At 43.3% G+C, this 20,062-nt stretch overlaps 1 protein-coding gene across 1 annotated transcript in view; it reads left to right on the forward strand.

Moving 5' to 3' along the window:
• Positions 1-20,062, forward strand: part of LOC124606427 (midnolin homolog) — a 248,025-nt gene that overhangs the window by 188,911 nt on the left and 39,052 nt on the right. The gene's annotated exons all lie outside the window — the stretch shown is intronic.

Genomic DNA, 20,062 nt, shown 5'->3' on the forward strand with positions numbered 1-20,062 from the left:
GCTGGCGAATGTGGGGCCGTTTTCTTCGGAAACGGGGAGCTCCATTTACTTCCCAATCTTTGTCCAGTTCAGCTTCTGCGAAATTCGCGCGCTGATACATTCTGGGCACGAATCTACTATTCTTTGTGGAACAAAACTGATTGTGGAGATGTATACTATGATTGAGTGAGGCGTAAATACGAAAGAAATTATACTGGAAAGTTTACACGTGTAAAATTTTAGCTATTAATGGTTACCCACCATATGAATGCGGACAAAAGTTCCTAGTTTCTGAGTTCAAAGAAATCTTAGTTGAAAGTCTAACTACTTCTTTTGGTTTATAACCACACTTCGCACTCATTGTAGCTTTAATAATCGTTTATGATAAAATAGGCTTGAAATGATACATAGTCGATATAAAGAAGCGGGACTGAAAACTGAAGCTTTGAGTACGCTGAGTGGAGGGCATGATGTGCATGTCGCATGAGAAAGAAAATACTTCTGCATTCATATAGTATAATGGACTGAAATACAGTTTCGCGTTAACCACTTTCTGCCCTTGGCTGTCTACGATGACCGCCATCACAGAATTGAGTGCATTGTCAGTTTATGTATATGTAAGCTGGTAGAGAAAAAGATTGTGGTGAAAATAAAAAATGGACGTCTAGCGATAGTCGCCGGACCAAAATGACGTACACTGATGGCAATGCCTCTTACTGTAAACGTAGAAACTTGTCATTTGCAAGAGACAATCTCAGTAAAAGGGTTTAAGGGTTATACACTGAGATTTGGTTTCAGTACCAAATAATCAGTGAAGTGAAAATTCTGGCACTACAGAAATGTAGACGAACTCGTATCCACCCAGTATATGTGCCACTGTTATTAGAGGGCAACAATAACTTCTGGAGTATGTCGGTGAAGGTGAAGTTTACTTCAGAAATTTCCTTATGGGAAGCACGTCAAGTAGAACTAGATACCAGCTAAGGGCTTTCACCAGTAACGCAAGTGATGGCTGCTTTGTTGAGTATTTTGAATTTTACTTCTCCCTAGCGGCCTTCGTTGTCACTTTATCGTGGCTTTGGAACGTTTTTAATCAGTGGTTCAAAAGAGAAAAACTGTGTGTAATTAAATTCTCTAAGTCGGCCACATGCCGCAAGCTGCACTGCATCAAAGAAACTGTGTGTGTGTGTGTGTGTGTGTGTGTGTCTGCGCGCGCTACATGTAAATGCTAAAAGAAAAGCTAAAAGTTACATAATAGAAGCGCACCTGACTATTAACTGTTAAACAAACGTAAATATATGATTCAAGAAACATGGTAGTTACCGGAACTAGTCTTCCTCTGCAGGGCAGCTTTAATACTCAAATTGGAATCTGCAAAAACGATGCGTTAACGAAGATATTACTCCAGTTAAATCTTGACATAAACAAAGCTACGTAAAGTGTCTGGTTTGCTGTATCTCTTAGTGGCGGTGCTATCTGTTTCGGTGATAATTTTAAAATTTCGTGGCGTTGTATTTTTTTCTATTTTGACGGTAATGTTGATGAAAGATTTTTAGTCAGTATTGTCGCATGGGCCCCACTTTAGTTGAACTTTGTTTTATACAATAATCAGTTTTCATTACGACAGCTGTTTCCTCTGTCAGTCTGTAACTGAGTTTGTTGGTTTTTCCCGCTTCGCAACACTCCTATTCTGTTCGGCTCAAAATATAGTTTACAGATGTGACGTTGGGTACTGTGTCGGTAACGTGGTGTGACGCATAGCAGCGGAATAATTAAAATTACTGAAGTGGTCAAATTGGAATGTTACTACCGGAATGTCGATTTGTGCTTAAGAGGCTGCTCGGCGCGGGCATTGAGCTGTGGTAACTTGGTGCAGCTGTACAAGGCTGCCGAGGAATGCAGCGTTCCCAGCTGTGATCCAGGGCCCCGTGAAAAGCAGAGCCGTGTACCTGCTCGCGCGGGACACAAAAGCCGCAGCCACGCTGCCAGCTCCGCACACTCCCACGACTTTGGGCCGGCGGCGGCGTTGCCGCTGCGCGCCGGCCTGTTGCCAGGCAACCCGCATCCCTAAGCCGACGGCCCGTCTCCCTCTGCACCGCTGCTTACGTCACCGATATTGTAGTATCCGAATTGTACGCGGGGGCGTCAAATTACGCGTTGCGTTTACCCACTGACCTCAGGGGGAGAAGGATTGTACTTATGTATGCCCTTAATGCTGGAGAAGGTGCTTCATGACAGTTTTTTGGGATATACAGAATTTGGGATAAACAGAAACCCATTTTTGTTATCTTTACAGATCTTCTAAAACATTAAAACTGTATTGCCCCTGTGCAACCGTCTGAGAATGACACTCGGTTCAGAAGTCGGAGTATGGCTGTAGATGTAGTAGTATTCACGCAGAAACACATTCCTACCAGGTATAATGGAGACAGCGTTCGTTAAATGTTTGTAAATGAACGAGAATGCTTATAACAAGAGAAAGCACGGTATCTGATTAAAAGAGTAATGGTGTGCATATTGCGCACGTTACATCGTATAATTACTATTGAAGCGTAGTACTAAATGGCGATGTGGAACGAATACGAAAAAATCTCTAAACGAAATGAATGGAAGACGCGCCTTCTGCCAAATCGTTATGAATCTGCGAATGCAATATCATAAAAGACGCTATTGCAACAAATTTTGAGTACTTCTCCAAGGTATGGAGTTCCTGTAAAGTTAGGCATGATAGCAGACACTGAATGAGTTGTGCTGCCAAGATCGTAACTAAATGGGTCGTTTGCGAACTAACGGGTGCAAGATGAACGGAAGGAGCGAGGAACGAATTCTAAGAAACGGCCTTTCAAATTCCACTTCTACTTAGTTCCCGGGACGAGAAACGGTCGGTCTCGTTCCAGCCTCGAGCGCGTTCCCATATTAGTCTGTCTTCGGTCTCCCACAGCCGGACTCTTCCTTCTGCGCGTGGCCACTCGTCGCAGTTCCACTGCCGATTGCTCTTATGTCGTTCAGTATCTGAGTTGTTCGTTTCGCTCGCTGCGCACGCCCGTTCTGGATCTGTTACAACCCTTTCTTGAACTCTGGACTTCTGATTCTTTACGTATTTGATTCAGCGTCCACGACTGGTAATTAAAATGTATTTTGTAATTATGTAAATTAAACAAAAATTACGTTGCGTGAATTACATCTTTTCAGGTAAGAAAAGGGCATATCAGCTTACTTCATTATTTCGATAAACAACAAATGACAGTTACAAAAAGGCAAGTTTTTCCTTTATTATACCTGCAAAGGAATTGCCATTTTTCGTCCTTTCTGATCCTAGGTAAAACAGCATGTTCTTTGTTATGGAAGGCAGACCGACCTAAAACCGTCTCAAAATTTTGTTAAGAGAATATAACTTCCACAGTACTATTTCAGTGGTACAGGGTGTCTCACGAAAAATCGGCCCGAGTGCTAGACTGCTCAGTGTCGCCCAACGATTGTCATGTATTGTTTCGAAGTTGTTGTTCTTCGCATTAGTTTATTTATTTACTGCCTAATTATTACATGCTTATCCATTCTGCTCGTAGCAGTCAACAAATCGTGCGTAATTGGCGAGCAGTCTGTACTCGGAACCGGTTTTTCGTGCGCCACCTTGTATTATTTCACTGCGATCAGTCACATAACGCTACAGTTGGCTAAACGAGAGGTTTTGCAGACTCACAGAAATTATTTAAAGTATTGAGAATTCTGTAATGAATAAAAACACCGTACTTCAGGGGGAGGCAAGTGCTCCCTCTTCGCGCCTTCCATCCTTAAGTTTTTAGTAAGAACCATGTACCATGCACAAATAAACGGTGAACGAGTAAAAATGAACGGTTCCCAAAAAAGAGCGATAACCAGTGAACTGGTCCCAAGGATGAACCAGTCTGCCACAGGACCCGAGCGGGGTAGCGGAATGGTTAAGACAATGACTCGCATTCGCTAGGATGACAGTTCAAACCCGTGTCCGGCCGACTTGGTTCAGGTTTTAGACGATGTAGATCTCTTGAAAGAGAAACTGCATGCGAAGAATAGTAGATGAAATTTAGAGAACGTGTACCCGAAGGCCGCGACCATTCCGTTGACACCATACACCTCGCATGGGGATCACGAGAAAAAGGCAAGATATCACGTGCTTGGACCGTAACAGGAACAGAGTGAATGCAGTAAGAGAAAAAAATAAAGTTGGTAAAATTTTGTTCGAAGCACTCTCTGCCTCTCTTTAGTGGCTTGCGGAGTACAGATGTTTCTACATTTTCGGGATATTGTGGTTCCTGTATATTTATTTGCTTGCAAAAATATCGGGGAAAATTTTTATCTTGTGCTAGGTGGCTTTTCTGTTACCTATCCATTTTACAGCGCTGGGAGCTATCTTCATGTTTTTCCCAGTGGGTAGTTCCTGACATGAAATGATAGGACATAGTTATGTATTGTGGGTATTGCTTTATTTGTTTATGAAGAGTGTGCATCGTATAAAAATCGTTTCGTGAAACGAGGCAAAAATGTTTGGTTAATGTGGCAAACTGTACAGTCAGTAGTAATAAGCTTTATTTATAGCACATAAACAGTGTGAAAAATACGTACTTAAGAGTCTTGCATAAGGTGTAACTTTTATCCAGTAGTAAGTACTTTGGTGTTGAAATAATTATTTCATCTGGGGACAACATTGAGTGATAAAACATACGAACTTATTTTAGGTTTCTCTGGTCGCATGTAGCAAACTGTCAAGTACCGCGCTTTGTTAGAAGCCGTTCCATCCAACTTTCGGCTTCGTTGAGAAATAAGATACTACGCATTAAACAAGGAAGTGGAAGTAGTGAAGGTTGATGATGCAAACTTATCTTGTGTGTGTGTGTGTGTGTGTGTGTGTGTGTGTGTGTGTGTGTGTGTGTGGTGGTTAGTGTTTAACGTCCCGTCGACAACGAGGTCATTAGAGACGGAGCGCAAGCTCGGGTTAGGGAAGGATTGGGAAGGAAATCGGCCGTGCCCTTTCAAAGGAACCATCCCGGCATTTGCCTGAAACGATTTAGGGAAATCACGGAAAACCTAAATCAGGATGGCCGGAGACGGGATTGAACCGTCGTCCTCCCGAATGCGAGTCCAGTGTGCTAACCACTGCGCCACCTCGCTCGGTTGTGTGTGTGTAAAATTGTCTTGTTCATAAAAGATTAATCCGGTAGTGTTGCTAGTTCTAAAAATAGAAAAGTCGGACGTGCCATTATATTTAGTTGGACATCTTACCCCAAAAGCTGGATGACTAACCTTAAATAGAAAGTCACTTAGAAATTTTCAGTCGTTCATTAATGATGATCAAATACAGTAAGGTTTTTGCTCGAGCGTACTTAAATTAAAAACATCATGCTTGTAATTTGTCAATTATGATAGTAGCAAAGTGCAGTGTCTTATTAGTCTTCCTTCTGAGACCATCTTCTGTCAAAATAAACAGTTCATCAGCTTGAGACGAGCCTTTGCTGTGTGTTCTTAGTTCATCGCTAGAAAGCCTAACTGGCTACACCATAGTGGGGTGGCTACGCAGATGCAGGAGGGGATTGTGTGGCCTTATAGGATTGTTAATAATTGCCATGATGTAGTGTTATCGTTGCTGGGCAGTAACTAGACGTGATGTCATACCACTCTTTGCTGTGTTTTACACGCATCAGCTGTTTCGTGAGCGAGGAAGTGAACGTGTAAGCTGGTGCGGCTCCTTAGGAAGCGCGAGCTGTGCTAGACTGCTGCGGCCGGTGGCGGAGACGCATTCCCGTGTCCCCGGCAGATGCTGCTGGAGCACCACCTGCCCTCGCAGCTGCTCTCCCCATCCCACGTAAGCAGCGTCTAGACGTAATCCTACCCGTCAAGAACGCCACTGCATAAATCGCGAAGAGATGGGCCTTAAATTGGTACGTTAAACATTCGCAAAATGCGAATTCTTTCGCAGAGAGTTGACAGTGGCGACCAAGCGTCCGTATTACGCTATCTAACGCATACCACGGCTGTTACCTTGGTACTCGTAATGTTAACTAGGGTAGCGCATTGATTCTTTGAGGAACGACAAAAACTCCCAACAGTCTGAGGGCGTTGCTCTACTTTAGTTTCTACGCCAGATTGTTTCCCTCGCGTAATTAACACAGTAAATTTGCTAAACTTCTTGAAGTAGGAAATTCATATTGATAGTTTTTGCGGGGTTGTGTATTGCAACAAGTCAGTGGCTATAATTGACTTCCAGTAATTATACAACCCTTTTCATCTTACAGTTCGCACATTAAATACACTTAGAAATAACCTAGATGGAAAAATGGTTTTTCTTAATTTTGGATTTCTTTCAAAGAGGCAGCTCAAAAACGCATAATTTTGGCAAATGTGTCTACCGGTCGAGAAAGAACGTTCAGTGTGCTGCTGTGAGAGCTAATAACAAAGAAAAGTACATTTTGTTGCAAGAGTGACTTGAACTGATAGTCTGGTTTCTTGCTCAAGAAGCAGCGGTGCGTTGTGTACGTCAAACCGTCTCGTGGAAAAGGCACAGAAGGTAGTATTTGGAACGTACATACCACGGCTCAAAGGGAAACAGATCAGTGTGTTTGAGATATGAAGTGCTGCAACCTAATTACAGTTACAGGGTGGTTATCAGACTTCAGTTATTTGAGCTAATTTAGCTGGAAAACTATTTACCATATCGGTGCTCAACTTCATAGGAACCATGTTGAAACGGTGCGTTGTAGAATCAGCGTTCTGTAAGTGTGATGGCTTGCTGTTACTCGCCTTTACTACTACAGCTACGTAGGGCTAAAAGAAGCAACAGTGTCCATTGCAGTTACAGAAGGTTAACACGGGTCTGAGCCAGATAAGCAGTGATTTATTCGTAAAGCTGTTTCATCAAAACAGCAATAGTGCCACCGCTCTTAACGAGTATCGGCACGTTAAAGGAATACGAAGAGGTCCACTTGCCGCAACGGGGTGGAAGAACAGGATTTGGAAGTCCGAATTAACTGGCGCATTGGGACTAGCCCCTCCAAGAAGCCGACGGCCAATTGGCTCTCAGATTGTTCAAGCGGATACTGTTGGCATGGCTGAGAATGCTGGACGCAATGTGCGATCCTGAAGCACTGAACAAACTGTGGCCTGACAGCTGAACATTCCTTCGAGAAGTGCTGCGTACGAAAGTAATGTTTAGTGGATTCCAGGCTGTGGTGGATGTAGACGGTCGTCATACTAGGCAACGTTTGTAACCTGGAACGTAACAAATTTTACCGTCTCATGTGAAAATTAAAATGTTTGTTTAAACGGTTAATTCATTGTTTCTCTTCCGAATATCCTTGAAAAAGTTTCTACAATCATTCCTTTATCATGTGGGCCCCTCAAGTTGAGAAAGTTTGATTACAACGACCGTGTACACTGGGTAACTTTTTACTTCAACATGGCATATGCGCATTGGAACAGCTTTCTTACTTACGTGTTAAATGAGTATCCATTCCAACTTGGTTTACAAAGAGCCACAGAACCATGTCGCCAGTGGTTCGCGTGTTAGTGGGTTAGTAATTAGTAGAAAATTCAGGGGAAGGGGGTATAAAAACTACATGGTGTGCGAATTTTGAAAGGTAAGCAGTGGTGGTCAGTTCGCGGTATCGGGCATTTCATGTATTCTGATAGCCGCAATATTGGCGGACAGTTGATATTCTGAATTTCCGATAGACTTCCCGCGCTTTGCCGCCGGCAACAGAACTTTAAGACTCACGTTAGGGATGGCATTTTGCTAAAACGTGTTTTAAAACCACGGGCAGCAGTCCCCGTTCATCAGGAAAGGATATCGATTGCGGCGACGGGCGGGGCGATGACGTAAGGGCAGGGAGCCGGCACGTGTCCATGCCGGCTGTAACGTGGCCCAGCTGATTAGCAGGCGATGGCTGCGCGGGGCAGACAGGAGGCGCACGTGACGTAGCAGCTGGGAGAGGACCGTCACACTGCACTCCCATGCTTCTTTTGGACGTTAACTTATCCACCTCCGTAGTACGCGCTGATTCAGAAGCGAGTTGCTTTAGCTGCTGAGATATGAGAAGTCTGCAAGTACTTACAACATTTAAAAAGCATATGACAAACGGGAATCTTACAGAACAAAAACGTACTTCCATCATTTGTACAGAATTTACTTTGTCGAAGAGTAACACGAAGGCGAATGAAAACGCCTGTAATTCCTTTCTGAAGGTAGAAACAGCTACTACTAATTACTCCATTAGTTCAAAATATAACCGGTGCTGCTTCGGTATTGACATTTTTTAAAAGTCTGTAAGTGTGTCACTATTTACCAGGCGTAATAACTGCAGCAATATCTGCGGTTTTTAAAGATCCAATTAAAAACTTTCTGGTACTCAGAAGTAACACTGGTTTCTTTTGGATTCAAAGAAACATTAAGCACGGTACGGAACTACCGACATGTCAGCATCGCAGTGTAAATATTAAATAAAATGTGTACATATGAAATGTCGCGTCGAAACTAGCAATGGCTTGGTTTTCAGTAACCTAATTTAATTACTCCCGAGTGGTTTTTGTATCCCAGCAATCAGACCGCCTGCACGTTACGCGAACCTTTGTCTAAGATAGGTCCGGCTTCGTGTTGCCCTGTTGACGTTAGCAGTGACTGAAGTTCATGCAAATCGCTTTCCTAAACAGATTTCCCAGTTTAGATTCCTAAATTATTACTATGTCGTCATGCGGAGCTGTACTAACAGCTGCGTAAGTTCTCAGATCAAAATGGTAGTGAGGCATGTAATAGCAGTGTTTCGGCCCTGAAACTAGCGTTTCTACCTAGGCACATAGGTGGTCCAGACATTGCGGATGGAAATATGCTCGGCAGTAAGAAGTATCACTGAATACAAACGGAAAGAACGCCTTGCGAACAAAGGAAACGGACGCGGAGTGTGGCTGACGGCTGGCGGGCAGGCGTTGACCTTGATATGCGGCGGGCCGGTGGGCAACTGTCTGTTCGCCGGGCTCCTGGGCTAGCAGCAACTGGTTCCGTCCGCCTGACCGTCGCGTCCCATGCCGCCTACCCACACGCTCGGCCGACTTCGGACGATGTCGGTGCGGTTCGGCGCCGCCGCTGCGGCGAGACGCACAGTGTCGGCTTGCTTCCCCCCACCATCGAGCTGAGCGGCGGGCTGTACGCGTGGGTCCTTGACCCCACCCGGCCGCCGCCGGCGGTACTGCTGCTGCGTGTACTGCAAGCTACCCAGGTCGATAGCTTCGAGTCACGTGTACCGAACGCAGAAAAGAGCGTTGCTCAACATCTCACATTCCCAAGCCGTCTACAACTAGTCTGCAGTAAGGAGTCAAAGAGCTGGTAGTCACCGATTGAGAACAGCGTGAAACAAGGCTCTGACCTGTGAGCGTGTTGTTGTACATGTAAATGAAACTATGGAGAAATTGGGAAAGGGAATTGAAGTCAAATGGTAAGAAATAAAAACTAAGATTTCTCGATGACAACGTGATTTCGTCAGACAGCAAAGGACAAACTATGAGCTGAACGATACGGATAGTCGGCTAGATTTGTGACAAACATAAACGAAAGTAAAAGATAAGACAAGGTGGTCGTTTTAATACAGTAAATCTGAGAAAGCTCCATTAGGTACTGAAACACTGAATGTAGAACAGTTTAGCTATATAACGAGCAAAGTAAATCGCTATGGCTGAATCAAAAAATGTCTAATAGAAATTTAAGTACAGTAGAGCGTAGATTATCCGAACGTAGGTCAACCGAACGACCGCTTAACGCTTAACCGAACTGTGTACTCGCTCGCACCTGTTACTCACCACCCCTCCCCCTACCGTTCATCATCCCCCTCACTCCCAAACCAAGTTTCCCACAGTAGTCCCCGCACTGGCCCACCGCTGGCGGAACATTGCTTCTAATGGGGTCTTCACGAGGCGCTGCCAAGCCACCAGTCGCTGTGTTTCAACAATCAGCACACTTCTGTCGGCTTGGCACTGGCAGTAGAAGCAGCGGCAGTATCAAAGCTGTTCACAGCAACGCCTGCGCCAGCTTAGAGTTAAGGCGTGCCGCTCCGCGCAGTTTGAAGGATTGCGCACCTTCAAGAAGAGCTTCTCAAGGTGCAAACAGTCACCTTCTGTTACGACCACTTGTGTGGTGCCCCGTGAAGAAGTGAACTTGACGATACAAAATGCTTAAACGTAACCTCGTAAGCTTGCTTGCTTAGACAGACCAAAATAAAGGATTTTTAAGGTTAATTTTGTATACTGTGTGTATTGTTCATGCAAAATGCGTATGTAATATGTATATATTTTTGTTTAATAAACTGTGCCACATTCCTACTGAAGTTGCCTTTGTGTGTTTCTTTGTAATACTAAAAGAGATGCCTGTTTTCATGAATAAATTTACTGTGCAGTACCTCTTTTTGGCAAATAAACATGTACAGTTAGATTATCCGAACAAATCAGTTTCCCGAACACCCATGTCCCCCAATTACTTCGGATAATCGACGCGTATTAAGAACTACTTCTGGAAATATATGAAGATATCCGAAAGAACAGGTACCATCTTCATATAGATAAGGCATACTGGCCAATGATCTTCTGCACTCACATTGCTCAAACTCCTACTGGAATCGCTAGATTGACTGCCGCGAGTAATGAGTATAGTGACGAGGGGCACTACAAATGATGTGTACGGACAGTAAGTTGGAAATGTGAGCCTCACGGAGCGCGTGCCAGAGAAGTTCCTGCAGTCGCATTATCCTCGTGTCCTCGGTGGCTCAATCGGATAGAGCGTTTGCCAAGTAGGAGATCCCGGGTTAGAGTCCCGGTCGGGGCGCACATTTTCAACTGTACGTGTTGATATTCAACAAGGCCTGTAAGCAGCTAATGGTCTCGATTTCATTGTAATTTTATTCTTCTAGAAATAGTCATTTTGTAGCATTACGTGGTGGACGATAAGAAGGTAAATGTAAGAAGACACTGGCGGCCGTTGAAATGCTTTCCTACACGATTGTACTGTAAGGTTCATAGGTAGATAGAACTGATCGAGGTATTCGATCGATTGTGCGTGAAAGCTTTATGGTAAAGGCTAAATGAGTTTTGTGGAACAAATTGGCTATAAAAAGGGGTCGGTTGATTGCACGAACCATGTTGTATCAACGTTCCCATGGAAACAATGGGAGGAGTGAGGATAAATGGTGTAGAGGAGGAAGAGGGCTTCAGTATAGTGATAGAATTCAAATAGGTGTAGGATGAAGTAATTACGCAATCGTGCAGTGATGGAACACGATCGATTTTCTGCATCGAACTAGTATTTGGACTGATTACGGTCTGAAGTGCATGGCAATACTCGGAGCTAGAATGTTACCGCTAGAGATCTGTATGCGAAGAGTCGTATGGTGGAGACAGTTAAGCGTTTCGCGGCGCATATACAGATGCTATTTAGAACAAAATGGCTGTTTCTCCTGTCAGAGATGGTGACTCGGATAGCGTTTGCAGATTTCACTTAGTTTTTCGTGTACCTAAATGTGTCTGTAATGTCACCGTAATTCTCGCACGGTCTGTCATTACTTGCGTAAAAACTTAACCCATAGGTGTACTCTGCCTTAGGTAGGTAATAAGCGAAGTGTGTGCTTCGTGTGGGTAAAAATTTTAGTGCTTTTACCTTTCGATATTAACAAGCTTGCAGCGTAGTAGATGCTGCTGAATCGTTCCATCAAATGGTGCCTCAAAATTTAGCACAGTAGCTCCCAATTTGTTGGCGAGCATTTTTACCAGACGTCATCCTCGTCCCATCCGTAGGGCGCAGCGCGGTAGAATGAAATTTCCTTCCACGTTTGTGTAGCTTTAACACCGCTCCCACGGTAGACATGTAGGGAGCCTTTGTGCTGTCTGCTTCACGTCGTCCCCAATGCTGTTCACAGGGAGCGGCGACGATGAATGGCGCAGCTGCTGGTTAGCTTAAGATTGCCGGTGCCAACGTTGAGATTACGTAACGTCGAGGATAGTGGTGGTGGTCAGGATTTGCTGAGGTCGCTTTCTAGATCTAGTAATTTACTTAGTCTATACGAAAGTTATTATGCAACTGTGAAAAGGTGTATTGGAAATTAATTTGCGTGCTGTGGTAAAACACTGAGCAATATCACTGAGACACTAAAGTAGCCCCTACAGTTGTTGCCAATTCTGCAGGCGAAGGTATTCAGTTGTTTCCATCAGGCTGCCGTAAAATAAAACCATAGAAGTAAACTTGCCTTTGGAGTCACAAATTCGTGTTAGTGGCAAAATGATACCAGTTCGTGACATTGGCAAAACAAAATACAATGAGGCTATTCTTCCATTGTCTTCAATCTATGCAGCGAAAGGCTATAGCATAAAGACACATCAAAATACGTTGTACACTTGTACCTGAATATCGTCTTGCTGACGCCGTCCGGCGGACGACTGACTTGTGTAACTGTTACACACACACACACACACACACACACACACACACACACACACACTACTGGCCATTAAAATTGATACACCAAGAAGAAATTCAGATGATAAACGGGTATTCATTGGACAAATATATTATACTAGAACTGGCATGTGATTACATTTTCACGCAATTTGGGTGCATAGATCCTGAGAAATCAGTACACAGAACAACCACCTTTGGCCTTAGTAATGGCCTCGATATGCCTGGGCATTGAGGCAAACAGAGCTTGGATGGCGTGTACAGGTACAGCTGCCCATGCAGCTTCAACACGATGCCACAGTTCATCAAGAGTAGTGACTGGCGTATTGTGACGAGCCAGTTGCTCGGCCACCATTGACCAGACGTTTTCAGTTAGAGATCTGGAGAATGTGCTGGCCAGGGCAGCAGTCGAACATTCTTTGTAACCAGAAAGGCCCGTACAGGACCTGCAACATGCGGTCGTGCATTACTCTGCTGAAATGTAGGGTTTCGCAGGGATTGAATGGAGGGTAGAGCCACGGGTCGTAACACATCTGAAATGTAACGTCCACTGTTCAAAGTGACAGACTTGTAACCAATGGCACCCCATACCATCACGCCGGGTGATACGCCAGTATGGCGATGACGAATACACGCTTCCAATGTGCGTTCACCGCGATGTCGCCAAACTCGGATGCGACCATCATGATGCTGTAAACAGAACCTGGATTCATCCGAAAAAACTACGTTTTGCCATTCGTGCGCTGAGGTTCGTCGATGAGTACACCATCGCAAGCGCTTCTGTCCGTGATGAAGCGTCAAGGGTAACAACAGCCATGGTCTCAGAGCTGATAGTCCATGCTGCTGCAAACGTCGTCGAACTGTTCGTGCAGATGGTTGTTGTCCTGCAAACGTCCCCATCTGTTGACTCACGGATCGAGACGTGGCTGCACGATCCGTTACAGCCATGCGGATAAGATGTCTGTCATCTCGACTGCTAGTGATAAGAGGCCGTTGGAATCCAGCACGTCGTTCCGTATTACCCTCCTGAACCCACCGATTCCATATTTGCTAACAGTCATTGGACCTCGACCAACGCGAGCAGCAATGTCTCGATACGATAAACCGCAATCGCGATAGGCTACAATCCGATCTTTATCAAAGTCGGAAACGTGATGGTACGTATTTCTCCTCCTTAGACGAGGCATTACAACGACGTTTCACCAGGCAACGCGGGTCAACTGCTGTTTGTGTATGAGAAATCGGTTGGAAACTCCTCATATCCGCACGTTGTAGGTGTCGCCACCGGCGCCAACCTTGTGTGAATGCTCTGAAAAGCTAATCATTTGCATATCACTGCATCTTCTTCCTGTCGGTTAAATTTCGCGTCTGTAGCACGTCATCTTCGTGGTGTAGATATTTTAATGGCCAGCAGTGTATTTACAACAAAACTCAGCAGAAAATAAATGGCAAATTTAGTGTTGTGGGGGACATTTAAAAATCCTATATACAAAAATTTTCTCTCCGAATGACTCGGTCATTCTTGATGTTCTCACCACTGGGCTACGTAAGAGGTTCTGCGTACCACTGAATTAATAACGTGAACTCGAAAGTATGCAGAGTTATCGTTAAGATTTCTGTGACAGTCTCCCGAATAAATCTTTTTGCTCGGATGTAATTGTTCCTCTTAGTCTCAGCAGTATTTATATTCTCAAAGATTGTAGCCTACCTCAGGTGTTCATCTTTTTCATTTTATATAAGAAAGAGTGGATGTTGTTTAGAATTTTCAATGTTTATTTCATTTGTATGATATCGTCTAAGTACGCTAACAGCATCCAATTGACACAGCGAGCTAATATCCCAAAGGGCTGACATGCGGTTGCTCTTCGTCGAAATGTCTTGGCTCAAACTTGTCTAGGGATTGAACCCAACGTGTCGCATTACACGCCCTAAATTACACTTGTGACCCCTTGGTTAACTTGTCTGGCTGATGGCAAGTTCGCGAAATTGTATGAAACTTACAACGTTAATGTTACATGTAACAGTAGTAATAATATCGGGAGCTAAATTAACGACCCATAAATGATGTAGACCACACAGTTGCGATTTGGTTAGCATAATGTTTATTCAGAAAGCAAACTAATAGCCAAAGTGGTCGTATTTAGAATTACTCCTACACTCGTGCGCATATCCGTTTGACACAGTTTGATCATTCACAATCTCATCGCGAATTAAAAGTTCGGTACTCCATCTCATTAACCACGCGAAAAGTTAGTTCGCACCAGGCGCGCGGCTGCTGACCGCTCAGAGATACCACACAACGCGACATTTTCCAAGTCGTTTAACTTCTTAGCTACCTTAAGACCGACCGTCCATTTTCGCGTCTCCACCAGCACTGCTCCCCTGCCCGTCCCTGGCCGCGTTTCCTACATTATTTAACATATTCAAGTAATTAAAGCTTGACCACTTTCACGTTCTGAATAAAGTAACAATAATGTCCATTACATAATAAAAGTTAAATTCTCTTACATAAAACAAATACAATTTCCTTCTTAGCTGTGAATGCCACGGCCAAGAGCCTTGCACACTTGTGCTTCCTGATAAACAAAGAACAAAAGTAACTATTATGCACTAAACTTCAACAAATATCCTATTACCTAATGATTCAATAAGGTGTCATGCTGTCATCGTTCAATGTGTTTTGCGTGGAGGAGTGTGGAGGAAATTATCTGATATTTAACTGAAAGTACTAACAATTTAAATTTACTATATCTGTTAAACAAAGTTAGAGGTGATACTTACAAAGTTCGTCAGTTTAATGATGCGCTTCTATATGAAATGTCGATCGTTAAGATCGATCAAAGCGTTCTGATTTTATACATAACTTGTTAATTTCACTTTAACAGTAAATCCTAAAATATTATCAATGTCCAAGTTTTATTGGTATCACCATGAAAATTTCTCAAGGATGGTAGATGAAAATTACTGTGGCTTGATTCGCTGAATTACTACAGAATTAAATAGTATCATGTTTCCCTTTATGGCGGATCTTAGGTTCGCCACGTTTAACACTGCTACGTGTCCTGGCCACAAACACGTTTTATGGTGTTTCCTTATGACGTGGGCCCTCGTCTGACTCGCACACTACAGCACTTAAGGCCTCATTCAGCACAATAGACGTCTATGAATTTCCCCATCTCGTGGCGAATCTGCACTCTTTGTGGAAAATGGTCCCCGGACGATAGGGTTCGTTTCACAATAACTGAAGGCTGTCCCTTTCGGCCATATACTTCAATGAGAGCGAAATGCTCGTTAACTCAAAAGACCTACTCTTGTGTGAAGATGGCCTCTATACTTTTGCATCTGTCTCGGCCCTGCATGTTTCTGGACATCAATCAACCATCAGTTAGGGCGGTTTCTCGCTCTTCCATTATCCCCTGGCTGCAGCCAAGAACTTCTTAATTTCTTCAGTTATCATTCGTCTGATACTTGTCGTCCATTTCCATGTTATTCTCACTGCAATAATCTTAATTACGTCGTCCGCACCATTGTCCTCTGGCGCATTTCTTTCCTTTCCCTTTCAGGTCATTATTACGAATTTCTATTCCTAATCAGAGTTCTGTTACTGTTGTTCTTCCTAATTTCTATTCGAAGCGCTGGTTATACATTACTTTATTCTTACTATAATTGATTTGCATTCCTCCTTTAAAACTTGCAATAGAAAGTTTGTATTTCTTGACGTTTATCTGCACTACATGCAATCAGTAAATAGATCAGCAGAATGATGTTGGTTATTGGTTATTTGAGCACCTATCCATCCTTTTTCCTCAGTCCAGTGGACACCGTATGATACTGTAATTTAACTATCGACCCCTTCGGCACGTAATCATTTTGAGTATGTGCTGTGTGCATAAATTAATATAAATAACGTCAACTGGAAGAGTAGTTGAAGTATCGATTACACTCTCTCTCTCTCTCTCTCTCTCTCTCTCTCTCTCTCGAACCATCACGACAAGCAATACAGAAAAATAACACGCGATTCTAGTGACACAGAACCACTGAAAACAAACTGGAGTACTGAAATAGGATAAAATATAAATATACACGAGCCAGCAGCTTCGGTTACAGCTTGTGTAGCTTCAGTGCTGCCTTTTAAACCACTCTAGGTAATGGCATTCTCTCTCCTCCTCCCCACCCTTCTCAACTATTCAAGTAGTTCTGTAACGTTGTCTCCTGGAATGTGTGGTCTTGTATTTAGAAGGAACTAAGCTCTAATTCCCAGTCTAGCCTCCAACATCACGTTTCTGTAGTTAACCCACGTCATTTTATGGAGATGCCCCCAAAAAGAGCGCGGCTGAAAACTAGTGCCATAGTTCGCGCTGTCCGTCGCTCCAGACTGGGCGCTGTGGGTTGCGCGGCAGTCTCACAATGCACAGAGGCAGTTTTTACAACACTCAGCTGTGCGGGCGCGGAATTTAGGCAGCGTGGGCAGGCCACCGAGTGGTGGCCTGCTAGCGGCCAGCGGAAATAGCGCAGTCCCGCTGCCAGGTTGCCGACCTCCCACGGCGTGACGTCACCAAGCGTGGGCGCTACTGGTTTCCCAGGGGTGCGCGCGAACGCAACTTTACTCTTGTACGTCTTTAACAAAAAACGCAGTACTTGTACTTTTTCTCCATTTCAGTGAAATTATGGTTGGCAGCGTGACAAAATTAGTTAATGTTTTAATCATTCTTGAGACGTATGTGCTCAAAATTCAATAGTCTACGTGGCGTGCGTCATAGAACTTGCGTAAAGCCGATTATGGTGATACGTGATATCACAGAAGGTTCATGACGAAACGGACGTTTGGCTGTAGTAAGTTGAGCAATTAGCGTTATTTAGGTTTTAGTTATCACATTTAATGTTAACTAAGACGATGTAATGCAGTCTGACACTGCTTTAAAAAGAATTAATAGGGTACTCGAAAATGGCGTAAGACCGAAAGTATAGAACAGTGCATTATTAAACTGAAAACAAAAACTTAGACGGTGTCAAAAGTTGATACATGTAAAACATATATCGTGTAAAATATGTGAAGTACTAAACTAAGTAACAGCTTTACACCATTGAAGATTTATCCAATTGCATTACGAAAGAGTTAAGCTTGCGCCCATCCCCTCTAATTGTTACATGTGCCACACAACCGTCTCACATAAACGTACATATTTTACACCAATATCGGCGCACATGTTAGACTCTTACATGTAACAGCTTTGTAATTTTAAGAATTTGAAAACAGCACACTTTATAAGGAACGTAATGGACAACCGGAAATAAATACTTTGGCATTTGAGCTTTGCCTAATCGGTACAATCTTTGTGATGAACATGCTGTGGTGTCACAAGGCTTAGGCCTGTCCCACCCCTCATTAAATCGACCAAGACTTATACGAAAAATTGTAAGAACAGTTGGTATTATGTTCTTTAAGTTTGTTTTTTGGGTTTTCAGAAATACTGTGGGAAGAAAGTTTATATTGCAGATAACGCGGGCAAGGAATAAAACGAATGCTGCAAACTACAGTGAGCCATGGAAGAGCCGGGGCCGCGAGGGCGTCGAGCTTCCTAGGTCGTTGTTGGACAATGTCAAAGGAAAATATATTCTGCTTTCTCTTTGTAAACAGATCGATCGAGTCTTATAAAGTTCACGTAAAAACGTATAGGCGGGTTACACATTAGGTGGTTTACACATTAGGTGGTTCCCGATCCCTGTAATACCTCCACAGTTACTAAAAAGGTGTTAAACGGCAAAACCAGTAGTTCATCATTCATATAGATAGAGTAGTAAAGATATACGAAAGGAAGAGTTGCGGCGTCAGAAAAGTGATACATCGCTCAGCAACAGAGAGGACGACGTAAACCGCGGACGATACGTGGTGAAAACAAATCAACTGATGAAACATTAAGTCTGTAATTAAGCATAAGGCCACGTAACACTGCAATGCGTTATAAAAAAAGGCGGCTATGGGTAAAACAATATCTAAATAGCAGAGGTTCGAGAAAGACAATGCTTTGTTTGCAAATTTGTGACGACCATAGCGAATTTTAATATTTTGTGCTTCGGAAACTGCAGCTATCAGGCTGGCAAGAAAATTTAGTTACGTGGTAACGGGCTACTTCTATACTTTTTTTAAAAAAAAAGCGTTTCAGTGATTATTACTGAAATTCGCAAATACTTGCGGCAGATTTTTAGTTCTGTGGAGGTTAATTGAATTTCAGTACGTCATTTGTCGTTTTATGAAACATTTGCAAAAGTGAAATTATATATATATATAGTGTGTGTGTGTGTGTGTGTGTGTGTGTGTGTGTGTGTGTGTGTGTGTGTGTGTGTGTGTGTGTGTGTTTCACAAATTCTGCCCTTTTTTAATTTTGTTTTTTACATTATCGATGTCCTTCATTTCGGTTTGTAGTAGTTTGTTGAGGAGCTGCAGTTATCTCACCGTCTGTTGTTCAGATAGCAGGCTCCTCAATTGTTGTTAAGTTACTGTACATCAGGTTTTGTCCATGTCCAGTTTTCATTAGCATATTTCATGAATGTGTCGAATGCTTCTGTTTTTCTACTTAAACTTGTCTTAATCTTTACAGTCCTATGGCCGCAAACTTTTTGCCTAGTACTTGACGTTCAGGTTATGTCATCTCTAATTATTTTTTAAATGATTGCTTGTAGCTATAATTATTAGTCTGCAAATGACGTACAGTCTCGTGTAATATTGTTCAGTACACCGTCCTGACTTTGAGGCGGCAGTCCATATGACTTCTTTGTCTGTAGTCATTATAAATTTCGGCGTACTTACTTCGTAGTAAAGACATTGCAGCACATAGATCATATTAAAGAATAACATAATACACTACATAACGAAACAATGAACCTCGTTGCCTGTAGTTTGCTAAACAGCGCAAGAGACTACCACCCAACTCGAGAAGCAAGGTGCTTCTAAGTATGGCTTCCATTTAGAGAAAATTATGCATGCACAAAAGCGCATGAGCAGTTGCGTTGTTGGATATGCATGCGCAAAGTTGACCAGAAAAAGGCATCGCGAGGACTCACCTTGAGAGATAAGCAGGTACTGGCACTCTCTCTTCGCAATACTTTCCAAGCAACTTCTACACAGAGTTAAATTCTGGAAACTGTTGTACATTAGCCAACGGTTTGCCCTTGAATAACGCAATTATTCACTGGAATATAGAGGTGCTGCAGAAGAGTTCGATATTGAGGGCAACGAGAGTAATAGTTTTTAAACTGCCGGTCTGACTAAAATAGCTAAGGTTGCAAGTACTGCGGACTTAACGGCTTTGCACAAAGGCACGACATGTTTAGCATGTTTAGTATGTTAAGGACCAGACGACAGTTCCTTGCTATTCCGAACACACAACTTCCGTCTAGCAGACAGGCTGCATATAAAACTTCCTGGTACATTAAAACTGTGTGACGGACGGAGATTCGAACTCGGGACTTTTGCCTCTCGGGCCAAGTGCTCAGAGTTCGGAAGGTAGGAGATAAAAGTACTGGCGGAAGTGAAGTTTAGAGCGCATCGTGAGCTATGCTTGGGCAGCTCAGTTAGTACAGCACTTGCAGGCGAAAGACGCAGGACCCAAGTTCGAATCTGAG

The sequence above is a fragment of the Schistocerca americana genome, chromosome 1, assembly GCF_021461395.2.
Source record: "Schistocerca americana isolate TAMUIC-IGC-003095 chromosome 1, iqSchAmer2.1, whole genome shotgun sequence".
NCBI lineage: Eukaryota > Metazoa > Arthropoda > Insecta > Orthoptera > Acrididae > Schistocerca > Schistocerca americana.